The sequence below is a fragment of the Triturus cristatus genome, chromosome 3_2, assembly GCF_964204655.1.
Source record: "Triturus cristatus chromosome 3_2, aTriCri1.1, whole genome shotgun sequence".
NCBI lineage: Eukaryota > Metazoa > Chordata > Amphibia > Caudata > Salamandridae > Triturus > Triturus cristatus.
The window spans coordinates 684724544-684731099 of record NC_140584.1 but is presented as its reverse complement, the minus strand read 5'-3'; the positions used below and the strand labels follow the sequence as shown (position 1 = coordinate 684731099).

Sequence of the window (6556 nt, the reverse complement as noted above, 5' to 3'; positions counted from 1 at the left end):
CTCCTGCACATCTCTGACTCAGTGCCCTCCGTCTTCTTCTTTGGCGCTCTCTTCTGGCACTTGGTGTACCTGTGTTGTAGCTTGCGGTTGTGTCTGTTCACCAGTAGGAGCGAATAATGCAATCTCCTCTCTGGCGGTGGTGTTGGGCAGCCACTTGTGGTGCGTGCTCTGCACCAGTTGTTCTTGTGCTTTTGGTGGGGGATAGCTACCTTGAGACGTTGCTGTCTGGCTGATCTTCCACCCTTGCTGGTGGTGGCTGTATTTGGCGTTGCTGCTGTTGTTGGTTCGGCACTAGGCTGGGCTGGAGAAGCTTCTGGCTTCTTGGGGCCCTTGGGGACGTGCAACAGTCTTTCTCCTTTGAAAGTCTAGGCAGATCATTGGGGCATGTGGTGCATTCATTATCTGACCTGGCTGTGTCAATTCTGCTACTAGTGCATGTCGCAGCAGTGCTGTGTTCCCAGTCGTGCTACTGCTGCAGTGGGTGTTGCTGTCTGCCTCGTGCTGCCAGTCTGTGTCCTGGGGTGCTTTGGACTTCTTGGGGTCTTTAGCTGTGCCATGTGGGTGTACCTGTATTCCTGGCAGCTCTGCAGTTGTGGCAGCTGTGACTTTCCTGTGGCCATCTGAAGGATTTTGCGTCTTCCTTGCGTCCTCGTGGGGATCGGCTGCCCGCGACTTTATCTCCTTGCCTGGATCTTGCGTGGATGCTTCTATTGCGTTTGGCGGGACTAAGGGGCTTGTGCCGCTTTTGGTTTCTCAGTGCTCCTGGTTAGGGTTAGCAGCCTCTTCTTTGGGAGCGGTTGCCTGCGTCTGGGGCATGAAGCAGCTGCCTCGTGGGGCTGCGGCCACTTCCTGTGGAGCAGAGTGTAGGGCTACAGTTCACTCTCTGCAGTACTGCTCACCGTCACCAGGTGGTGCTGCAGGTACTTTCAGGAGGCTGTTGCAGTTGATGCTGCCGGCTTGCATACGTTGGAGAGGCCAGGGTGTCGTTGGAAGGCACTCCTAAATGGTAATGGTCACTTGGGTTCCAGTGCACCCGTGTTCTCTCACCGAGCTCCTCAGAGGAGCAGCAGTGCTGCTGGCTTCCGGATGCTGGGGTTCCTTCACTATGGCCTGTGGCATTTGCTGCTTAATTCTCCTGGTGTGGTGCAGGCATGCGACCGCTAGGTGGCGCGGTGCTCTCGTCTGTTCTCCGCGGGCCATGGCAGTCCCTGAAAGGTCGAGGTGGCTTGCCCTGATTGCTGTAGGCCTCGAGGGTTGGAGGAGCTGGTGCAGGGCTCTGTGCAGTGCTGGCACGTGGCGCTGCTTATGTGCAGCAGGCAGAGGCAGATTTGGTTTGCAATGTTGACCACCAGGTGGCGCTGGCATTGATGCTGGTGGCAGCGGCAGCTTTACCTCTGTGGCAGGCCTCCGGGGATGTGGGTGCATGGGGGGCCAAACCCAACCATTGCCGGTGCTCTCCATTCCTTCGGGAGCAGATGCGCTGTTGCTCTTGATAGCCAGGTGGTGCTGCGAGCACTTTAGACATTTCCAGGAAGTTGACGGGCATAATGTGGAGACCGCATCACGCTCGGCCAGTGCGGCTGGGCACAGGCTCCTCTCTTCCTCCAGGCTACAACGCTGCAGATTTCCGCCCGGGGCGCTGCACCTACGTCACGTGTGCAGCAGCTGGGAGGCCGTGAATCGGAGCGCTCCCGCCCCACCAGGCTGCGGCGCCGTGTTGTCTTTGACCTGCTGCTGTGAAGGGTTCAGAGGTGAGTGACGACTGGTGTGCCGTTATTCTTTTGAGCCCGGTGGCCAGGATGCAGGAGGGTGATTCTTGCTACGATACTGCGCGCAGCCCTTTATTCTGAACAGGGTGAGAACGGGGCAGTGGAGCGTTCAGGCTGTGCAGCTTCTCCACATCCTACGGTGACACAAACGGCTCTGGCCTCAGGCTGCTGCTGTCGGTGCCGGGAGCAGCCACGTCGTGTCCCTTCTCCCCGGTGCAGAAACGGTGGGCAGGACAGCCTGTGGATGCCTCAGGGCATGGGCGGAGATACTCAGAGGGTCAGTGTGTCTTGTTTTCGCCTGTCAGATTCCATCTGACAGCGGTGAGTTTTTGGATACCGAGGCGATAGCCTCATTACTCCACATTCATTTTTGAGTTTTTTAGTCGCTGTTTCGGTTGTCTTATTGATGTGACGCTTTGTCACAGTTGAGGTTGGATCACAAGGTCAGCGCTGTGAAAGGCCGCAGGTTGCGGTCAATATGGTTTGCGGAAGTGTCAGCAAGTTTAGTCGCAGAGTCTTGTATTCGTCTGCCAAATGTCTTCTGGCGGTGATGAGCTTTTGATGGCTGCCGCGGCGGTTGCCTTCTGACAGTGATGAATTTTGGGTACCTGCCGGGGCGATTTGCCCTCAGGCAGTGATGGGTTTTTGGATGCTGTGTTGTTGTTTCAGTTTCACAAGTTTAGCGCTTCGATGGGCCTCGGGTAGCGGTCGAATATACTCAGAGGGTCAGAGGCCCGGGCGCTTTTAGCGCAGCGCTAGCATCGGCAATTCTCTTCAAGTCTGTTTGCTTTTTTTTTTCTCCACTGACCTTTCGCTGTCAGGCCGAACGGCACCAGGGTTGCAGCGGCGGCAGTATGTGCCGGGACCTTCCCCGTGATGCCGGCTCAGGCACTGGGTGACCGCCCTCCTCCTCGTGAAAAACTAGAGAGGATGCCAATGCTGATTGCTATTTAACGAAAATCAATAGACCGTAGAAGAGAAATACAACTACTACGTCTGTACTAATTAATAGTATTTATTCAAACTATATCTTTTTTGTCATTCGAATGATTTTGGTAAAATGTTTTTCAATTCGACAACCAATTAAACACCAAATACAACAAAAACATTTTTTACAAGAAAAGAAACAATTGTAACACACAGTGCAAAACAATAAACACTAGAACTAAACTGCAAATGTGGCAGATACACAAATGTATACACTCATTCAAGCGCCACTCCTCATTCAACAAAACAAACACACGTTCCACACAATGTGCCTTTGGTTACAATTGACTAGGATTTGAAACGAGCAAAGGACTATCCAAACAAGGAAAAAATGAAAAGCAGGACCGTTTAAATGTGCAAAAGAATCTATTCATTGGACAGTCATTTGATAGAATAAACAAGAGAATTCTAGAGATGCACCAAAACGGACTGATTACACCAATGTTTGGAATAAACGGAAAGAAGGTCTACGAGTTTCGAACACCGTTTTATTTGACTGGTGGGGTTCTCTTCAGGACCACAACACTAAAAAGAAAAGGAAAAGGAGAGAAGAAAATTTGAGGCTGGACTTCAATCTAAAAAACATGAGAGTGCAAACAACGTTAATCGCCGCCTCGATATGACAAGACTTACCAAAGTGGCAGTGCACTAGAAAGTGCCCTTTCAATGTTCAAAGATGAGTTTAACTATAAGAAATGAACGGAAAAAGGAGCATTCAGTCACTATGGGGAACAAGGAAAAGAAAAGCCGTCAAGGAAGGACTGAGCGTTTAATAACTTACTGGTGAATGAATCCCGGGTGAGACACGTAAGGACAACACTGTCAATGGTTATTCAGATCATTGCACATGATCAACTGGGAGCAGAACGCTCCGCGCTGGAAAGGAGAAGAGAATCTTTAGTTTGAGTAAAAGGGCAGGACTCGACCATCATAGCACTGCAACGTGACGGCCCTCCTCCTCAGCACGGCCTCATTGGCATGTGTGAGCCTCCAGACAGGCTACATTGATCCTCCAGGGTCTAGGAGGCGGTGACCGGGAGACACGAGGGGCTCAATCCTCTCCGGTGGCCGTAGACAGCACAACAGGGGGGGCGGGGCGTCACATTTCTGGCTCATTTCCTCCCCATGAAGGACGATGAAGCACCGAGCAGCAGGCACGCGGGGTCAGACCTGCCTCGTCGCCAATGGGGTGTCAGGCCCTAGGCCCGCACGCCGCTAATGACTGACACAGACACTAGTTAGTTGGGTACTGTAACTGGCCATGAGCACGTGCATCCGGGCCCTTTTATTGGCAGGCCACGTCACTCGTGTCACCGGTTATGGATGGGTGGGGGTGCAAGTGCGTCCAGCCCTCAAGGGAGTGGCTTGGAATACCAAAGCCTGCCAAACACTAGAACGTGTCCTGCAGGACACTACACCCGGGCGCCCCCTTTGTCTGGGTATTGGCGGGGGGTCCTTCTATCCACCTGCGTGTGCGAGCCTTCACCCCATAAATGGGGAGAGAGACTTCAGCTGGCCACTTTAGCGCAAAAGATCTGCCACCGGGCTGCTAATAAGCATATATCTGTGAGGGCCGTAGAACTATTTTTGTGGCATCAAGTACACAAAAGATAGATGAATTCTAGATAACTGTTTAGCCTACCTTAAAAAAACTGAAATTACTATTTATTTATTGTATTTCTAGAATGCAACACTTATCCCCTGGGAGATGTCACGGTGCTCAGTAATAGTTACCACACCTATCCAATGAGAACACTTCACTTATAGAAAAATCCTTAGCCTGGGAAAAGCGAGGTTTTAATTTTTACCTAAATCTGGCATGGTTATCAATATTTCAGGTGTCAAGGGGAAGTGCATTCCACTGAGCAGCAGCCAAAAAGGCAAAGGAACAACTACCCTTTCTAGTTCTCCTCATACGTTTAGTTCTTGCAAGGACTGAGTTCCATGATCTCAGGTCGCGAGTAGGAATATAAAGTTCTACTCTGTTTTGTAGAATCTCAGGTCCCGAGTTATAAAGGGCTTTATGGGCCTAGCATAAATGTTTAAAATTAGCTCTTTAACATGTAAGGCTGCCAAACAGCCCGAACCAGAGTTCAATCTGTCCATGTTACAGATTGGCTTGGCAGTCGTACTTTGGACTAGCTGTAACCTAGTGAACAGGTAGTCCGCAAGGACTACAAAAAGGGCATTACTATAGTCCAGCCTGCTCGTTATAAGAGCCTGGACTATTGTTTAGCACCAAGCTATTGGGATCCAAATGAACAGTCTTCTCAAAAGCTTGATGATATCAAAACATTTGCAACTATTTTTACATGATCCTGCATCAAGAGGCACTCGTCAAAGTTGACCCCCACATTTTTCACTGATATCTTGGGGGGGGGGGTCATCTCTCCCAATGATACCAGCACCAAGAGGCATCGCAGATCAGCTGAGCCTCACCAAATGGCAGGATCTCATTTTGTTTCTGCGTTTAGATTTAATCAATGATTCGTCATCCAGCCTCCTACTTCAGTAAGGCACTCAAGAAGTTTGCCTTGAGTCTCGTCAGGATTTTTGTCCAGTGAGATAACCAACTGAGTGTCATCTGCGTATGACGCAACCACAAAGCCCCATTTCCTAATGATCTTTGCAGGAGGCAAAACATATATATTAAATAGAGTAGAGCTCAATGGGGAGCCCTCGGGGAACTCGACAGTTAGAGGTACGAGGGCTGGATCTACAGGTGCCCGGTTGTACTCTCTGCGTTCTATCTGTTAGAAAAGAGCTCAGCCGCTTAAGGGTATGTGAATGTAGCCCCAACTCATAGTCTCTTGATCACCAAACTGTGGGAAACAGTATTGAAGACTGCAGACAGGTCAAGTAGGATGAGTGCCTCAGCCTTCTCCTAATCAGCTACTGACCTGATATCATCCAATACTGCTACCAATATAGACTCTGTGCTGGTGCTTGCCCGAAAGCCCATCTGAGAAGGATCTAATAGCTTATTATTTTCTAAAAAATCAGCTGCTATTCACCAATTTTTCTAAAATCTTAGACATAAAGGGAAGGAGTGATATGGGCCGATAATTGGAAAGAATGGAGATATCTATACCAGTTTTCTTTGCCAAGGGTAGTAGTACTGTTTCCTTCCAAATCCTTGGGAAGGCTGCCTCTTCAAGAGATTTATCTAAAAATTGAGCAAAGTGGAGGCTTAATATATGAGCTAAACGAGAAAATATGAAGACTTCATGGAATGGTTTGCTTGAGGGCCCAGGACTAATCCCAACAAATAACAGTAACCAATGACACTGAACTAACCACCACTAATCTTGGGTTCTGTGGTAGTGTACTACCCGGCGTAAAGCACCAATGCCTCGTCAGGAGTAGTAAGTGCTATATAAATACAATTACAATACTTTGTCAGTTCTACCAATGATTTGGAACACCCACCATTGACTTGTTCACCACTGCAGAAAATTGTAAAATAATCAATTTTTGTCTCCGGGTAGCCACAGTCTATGTGAAATGCAGTATGGATGAGTTGGCCATTGTTATTTGCCTATATTTTTCCTCCACTGTCTCCGATTCCAGCTGGGGGTAGGAAGCTCAAACAAATGTGACTCGTTCTGACCTTGTTATTAGCTCTCCTGGAACTGTCAGTCCATCCATTCAAGAAACTCCCTATCAGAGCAGATCTAACACATCACCAGGGAGAGCTCAGACATTTCAACATTAGGAAAATGGACCTCGAAATTTGACACCTGATGTAATTGAGTTGCCTGAATGAGTGTATAGGAATCCTAAACACTGAGGTGTCATGC

The 6556-nt window shown here is 49.2% G+C and overlaps 1 long non-coding RNA gene across 1 annotated transcript in view; it reads left to right on the top strand.

Annotated features, from left to right (window-relative positions):
• Nucleotides 1-529: 529 nt before the first annotated feature.
• The window catches only part of LOC146857965 (uncharacterized), a 68242-nt gene continuing 62215 nt past the window's right edge, over nt 530-6556 (top strand). Inside the window, exon 1 of the long non-coding RNA XR_014979634.1 lies at nt 530-1751. This is a non-coding gene — a long non-coding RNA (uncharacterized LOC146857965). The remainder of the gene's footprint in view (nt 1752-6556) is intronic.